This window comes from Schistocerca piceifrons, chromosome 1, assembly GCF_021461385.2.
Source record: "Schistocerca piceifrons isolate TAMUIC-IGC-003096 chromosome 1, iqSchPice1.1, whole genome shotgun sequence".
NCBI lineage: Eukaryota > Metazoa > Arthropoda > Insecta > Orthoptera > Acrididae > Schistocerca > Schistocerca piceifrons.
The window spans coordinates 829,322,872-829,329,184 of record NC_060138.1 but is presented as its reverse complement, the minus strand read 5'-3'; the positions used below and the strand labels follow the sequence as shown (position 1 = coordinate 829,329,184).

General features: G+C 36.5%; 1 pseudogene; it reads left to right on the top strand.

The window, feature by feature from the left end:
- Positions 1 to 5,136: 5,136 nt before the first annotated feature.
- On the top strand, positions 5,137 to 5,254 carry LOC124722018 (annotated as a pseudogene).
- Positions 5,255 to 6,313: the final 1,059 nt, after the last annotated feature.

Genomic DNA, 6,313 nt, shown 5'->3' with positions numbered 1-6,313 from the left:
ACTCGGCGCGGTGACTGACGGGAGCGACGGTAAATGGGAAATGCTCATACGGTCGCTCTCATCAGCGAGCGCACCGACTGTGAACTTAATTATCTGTAGGATTTTAGATCAATGAGGATCTGTGAGACACTCTTTGGAATCGCATCTACCATTCGTCCAAATTTTCCGTCTAAAATGGATGCCGTTGGAGACAAGTCACTTAATGAAAACGTATACTTCTTTACAATCATAAATAAGAGAAAATTACTACAGAACTATGTCTGAGGATAAACAAAGTTAAGACAGAAACAATACATGATTCCAGAGAGGTTATTGAAAATTCGATGAAGAATGGAATCAGTGATGATGGAATACAAGGCATGCGAGTAATCTACTATCTGGGAAACCGGATTTCAAATGACTGCTGGAATAAGAGGATACTGATATAGTTGAATAGGGCATAATTGATTGTGTGTAATATATCACAAGGAACAGCTCATGAAAATAATTTCGGGATAATCATCAGGCAGCTTGCTGGTAATGTATTAACAGTAGATATGATATAGAGGGTGTCGAAGGAGGAGTGGTCGATATTCAGATAAAGGACCGGAACGATAATTCGAGGCAAAAAAGTGAAGTAACCATGGGCTCTACTTAAGAGCTATGAGCAGTTGTTCACTTTTGATACTATGATTAAATCTTTCTATCGACAGCTCTTTGCTTTCCATATTTTGAGAAGTGGTAGTATGGACCAAACGGGAAAAAAAAACAATAAACTCAGGTTCTAAAGTGCTTACCTTAATAGATACGAGCATTTGTTCAGTAGAAATGTTTCACAGTAGCGAAGATGAACAAGTGCTCATAGCTCTTAAGGGATGCACTTCAGAGTCGATGTTTACTGGACGTTTTTACATGTTTTTAGCCCATTTTCATTAGACTTTTTTCCTTCAAATGCTAGTTCCTTTTATATGCCTGAAAACTGACCATACCTCCTGGGTCGCCCTGTTAATTTCGACTCTATAGCTCACTAAATTATACAGACTTTTTCCTAACACTCATATTTTATAAATGTTGAGAAAGACAGTTTACACAAAGAGTCAGAAAAAATTAAATGTATATTATTTTCTAAAAATTAGAAGAAAACATAACAACAAGTGGTTAAATCATTTTTGTCCATGTATGTTGGAAAAATCTATCTTCATGTTACAGTTTAAAATAAGGCAGTAGACAGTTATTTTGTTGTAAATTTCCTAACAGTTACCTAAAATACGGCTGCCTTGAAATATGGAACCACATACTATGAGTTATGGAATCTTGTCTCTCTTCACTAACTATAGCCTCAAACAGTCATTAAACACACAAAAAGATGTTATCTTCAACATCATTCTATCAAAAACTGGAAAATTCATAGTTTAACCCTTAAATGTATTGTGAATATGATATTTTCATTGATAGTTTATCGCTGTTAAGGTTTAAACACTCTGGACCCAAAGGTGAGACACATACTCTGAATAAAAATGCAGGAAATTGAACTGAACTATTAGAGTGTGTGATCTTTGATAAATAATATTTTACAGGTTGGGTGTCCAAAGTTGTGTAGGTCACCCTACTATTTCAAAAGCAGTTCATGATTGGGAAACAATTTTTGACAAGTGATAATATCCAGTGAGATAAATATTTGTGAGAAATATTTGAAACTCTTTGATTTGTGTAGGTCTTGAACAATTATAGTTATAGGAAGTCTGTAGCTTTTCAAAACTAGGCTTCAAAGGCATAACACATGTCAATGGTTAAGTTAATCATTCTGTAAGAATGCCTGAAAATTATACTAAATATGCCTGTGTAGAACAGTTTGAATTATGTTCCATTGTATGTACAAAAGGACTAAAACTGGCCTTTGTGAGCTGAAATAAGCCTAATATTTACTAAGTTTTCCCTGCCACTTTTTTCAAATGTTTAATTCCAAACATAAAATACTAGCTGAGTACTCACCATTGCTCGATTATTAATTTGGTAATATTTTGACAATGACATGTTATTCACTTGTGTCCCATATTTACTGACCTTTTTTAACCCCACTCTTGAAAGTGGCCTTACAGCCAAAACTGTGTCACTGAAATAAATAAATAAACAGAAAATTACAGTCAAATAACAGCATTTATTTCATTTAAAAATATTAATTTGTTTGATGATTATATTAAACCATCGATTCAACATTAATATTGTTTGATTTCTGTTATTTTTGTACCTGTTAACTCTTCATAGCCACACAGCACCCTAAAGTGTGCTAAGGGCACTTTTTCTAAACAGTAAAACATATATGTACCCATGTTTGGTGGCAAATGGTATTCTATAGAGTTATGTTTATTTGATGATGTTTATATTCTTCTTCAAATAATACGAAGTTGCAGTATAAGAATGTGATTTAACAATATACCTTACCCACTGCTTGAGTTCTAGATACAATTCATATGATTTAATATATGTTTGATGTGATTTTGTTTGTTTGTTGTGAGATGAGCAACTGTAGTTAACAGATACACCAGGCCTAGATATATACAAGCAGTATACACACACATAGAATCCTTGATTTTACTGAATCACAAATATGATTACGTCATTTGTTAACATACTGTGTGTTAAAACAGAATTATCAAATAGGTAGACACTCACAAATCATAAAATGATAGCAATTTGAATTTGAGTTGATGAATATAGGCATGAGTATGAAGTGAACGAAAATGGAACAAATATAAAATTAGAATATGCTTTATGATTTATAGAAGACTGATTTTCTGAGATAAATAAATGGAAATCTGTGGAACAGCATGTAACTTATAGTTGGATTTCAATAGAGTATCATACCCACTCTACTTTGGTTTCATAACTTTTAAGGTTGATTATAAGAATACTCAACCCTTGAACAAATGACTGTATGTTGAAGGTCACAGTAATAACATATCTTTTTAATTGCTGGAATTAATATTATCCTTCAAGTGATGCAGGATTGAAATTTTCCCCAGAAATATTTAATGTCTTTCAGTTATTCAATTTTTGAGTGAATGACAATGAAAAGTGACATTAATGTGACTCTCATGTTTGCTAACTGTCCTCTGTTATGTGTTATCAATATGACTTGATGAAAGATAATGTTTGGGTCTGATAAGTCAAGTAAATACTATGTGCAATATTTGAGAATTTCATCCAAAAAGAGTTTATTTATATCTATTAATAATGTATTCATTATTACCTTAATTGTCACTTTTGAAGCAATGGTTATGAGATATAATGATACAGATAAATATTTGAAAATATAATATTAACTACAGAGACATTGGCTTTACTATATATTGCAGCTGTGCAAATATTGTCCTCTCATATTCTGAGTAATATATATGGCTCATCAAAAGTTAATCAATGTCAAGGAGTGATAGCATCTTTCTCGAACTGTTACAAAATACGTTTAGTCCTAATGAGTCATTTTGCATTTGACATGGTCTACATTGTTTGAGTAGTAAAGTTTTGAAAATTAAGACACATTTTAAAAACGAACCTTTAAACATAATTGCTTCCCTGAAAGGACAACAACTAAAGAGACCAATATTCTGCTACTACATTAGTTGGCATCAAAGTAACATACACTCTGTGAGGGGGTTTAAGTGTTGACATTGTGACTGAGTGCCTGAGTTTAAGTTTCCTCTGGACAACACTGATTGAAATGGGAGAAAATTTTAATGTTACCTACAAACTAGGCTTTTACATACAGCTATGAGAAAGTATAACTGAAAACGAAACTACAAGCTTCTCTGTTCGACAACAACTGGACGTCATGTACACTATTTGAGAACGTTACTGTGGGAATTGCATATTACTCATTGAGTATTGTGAACGTGAAAAGAGCAAACAGTGATAAGATCGCAACAGCGACGTGAAAAAGTGATTAAATGACAAATGCGAAATGAACCAAGGGAGATGAAGGGAAGTAACTTTTGAAAAGGGGTGAAAAAGCTTTGATGAAAGCTACGAGGGAAAGAAGTCCAAAACAATTCTGCATTTCTTGTGTTCCACATGGGGAAAAGAAGTCTGTAATTGTTATTACAGGTCTACATGCTAAAGATAGAGGTTTAAAAGATGCTGCAAAATTCTTTGGCATAGCATTTTTATGTGGCTCTTCTGTAAGGAGAGGATGAAACAGTAATTCATGGGTATGTTAAAGATGATTTGTTTGACATTATGCCAGAGACTGACGACTAGAGTGTTGAAGATTTAGTAAAGAGAAGAAATAGTGCAGTTATTCTTCTTCTGTGTACTGTGATCAAGAACGCTAATGAATCAGCCGCAGGTATCTGGCACTTTTTTACTTTTTATGATGCAGCTTTTCGTACTAATTTCATATTTGAAAACTTTTTCTCTGTAACATCACGTTTTGAAGATATTTTATGTAGCGTGGAAAACAGTCCGTGCGGAAGTTCCTCATCGTTTTTGTCTATTTTTCAGCCAGCCCCATAAATTACCCTAACTGGGACACCAACTACAAGAAATGAATTCGTAGCTGCCAGTATGGACCACCATCAGCTGTATAATGGCATGATGACAATGAAAATTTGTGCCTGATTGGAACTCGAACCTGGATTTCCCACTTATTGCCAGCGGTAGCGTTACTGTTAGGCTATCCGAGCACGATACACGGACAGAACCAGACTTCCATACGTCGTCAATCATGCGCCTACAACCTGTACTCGCACATGTGTTATGAATATTCCCGTACAGGTGAGGCATTTTACTTGAAAGTCTGTTGCCCAGTTTTACGATACTGCAGTGACTGTCTTATTCCGAATTACAATGATATGCTCCTTTGTACATGCACACATATCCGAAGGAACACCGCATCACATTTTGGAAGAACACAGGGCCTGCAATATCGGAACACTAACTGTCCTTTGGCTACGATTTTTGCATATGTCATAGCTGGAGTCACATTGCCGATAACGATGTGACGCTAACAAAAGCTCACGTAGAATTACTCATTTCAGGTCTTCTAAAATATCTATGGTTTGCACTGGGTACAATGACTTCACATCTTCAGCACAAAAATTGTGCGATTCGTTTTAATGAGTGGCACTGTTTGTTATTTTATGGATGTTCCAGGTCTGATATGGCAACGGTCTTGCCACAGTGGATACACCGGTTCCCGTCAGATCACCGAAGTTAAGCACTGTCGGACGTGGTCGGCACTTGGATGGGTGACCATCCAGACCACCATGCGCTGTTGCCATTTTTCGGGGTGCACTCAGCCTCGTGATGCCAATTGAGGAGCTACTCGACCGAATAGTAGCGGCTCCGGTCAAAGAAATCCATCATAACGACCGGGAGAGTGGTCTGCTGACCACACACCCCTCCTATTCACATCCTCGTGTGAGGATGAAACGGCGGTCGGATGGTCCAGATGGGCCACTTGTGGCCTGAAGACGGAGTGCCAGGTCTGATATCAAGCGTTCAAGCACGTTTTAGGAGCACTAGTATTAAACAACAGATACCGAACATTTGCGTATTCTGCCCACCCGAAAGATGCTTTCGAAAGCATGTCACCACTTCTTGAAAATATCCGCTATGGTGATTTCAAAGTAATCAGTACTCTCATCGGAAAGGTGAACGCTGTTTCATCTGCGACCGGGACTGAAGATATGCAGGGTAAACTATAATGATTTACGACGTACCACAGTGGTGTAAAGGAAGACGAGACGACGACTTTGACATAGGACACTCGTTGTCTCTCAAGTCGCGAGACTACCTCAAATTAGCCTAGTGAAAGAACCTAACCTACAGCGCATGCTCGTCGCGCGACGTTTTCCATATTCCCTTGGTCTCTTAGTGCAAATTATTAGCCCTATAGAAAAAATGAACAGGGCTTTTTTTGTAGGAGATTTAATGTCGTTTAATAGCAAAGGACTTGGAAGAGCTGTTGAACAGAATGGACAGTGTCTTGAAAGGAGGATATAAGACGTACATCAACAAAAGCAAAACGAGGATAATGGAATGTATTCGAATTAAGTCGGGTGATGCCGAGGGAATTAGATTAGGAAATGAGACACTTAAAATAGTAAAGGAGTTTTGTTATTCGGGGAGCAAAATAACTAATGATGGTCGAAGTAGAGAGGATATAAAATGTAGACTGGCAATGGCAAGGAAAGCGTTTCTGAAGAAGAGAAATTTGTTAACATCGAGCATAGATTTAAGTGTCAGGAAGTCGTTTCTGAAAGTATTTGTATGGAGTGTAGCCATGTATGGAAGTGAAACATGGACGATAAATAGTTTGGACAAGAGGAGAATAGAA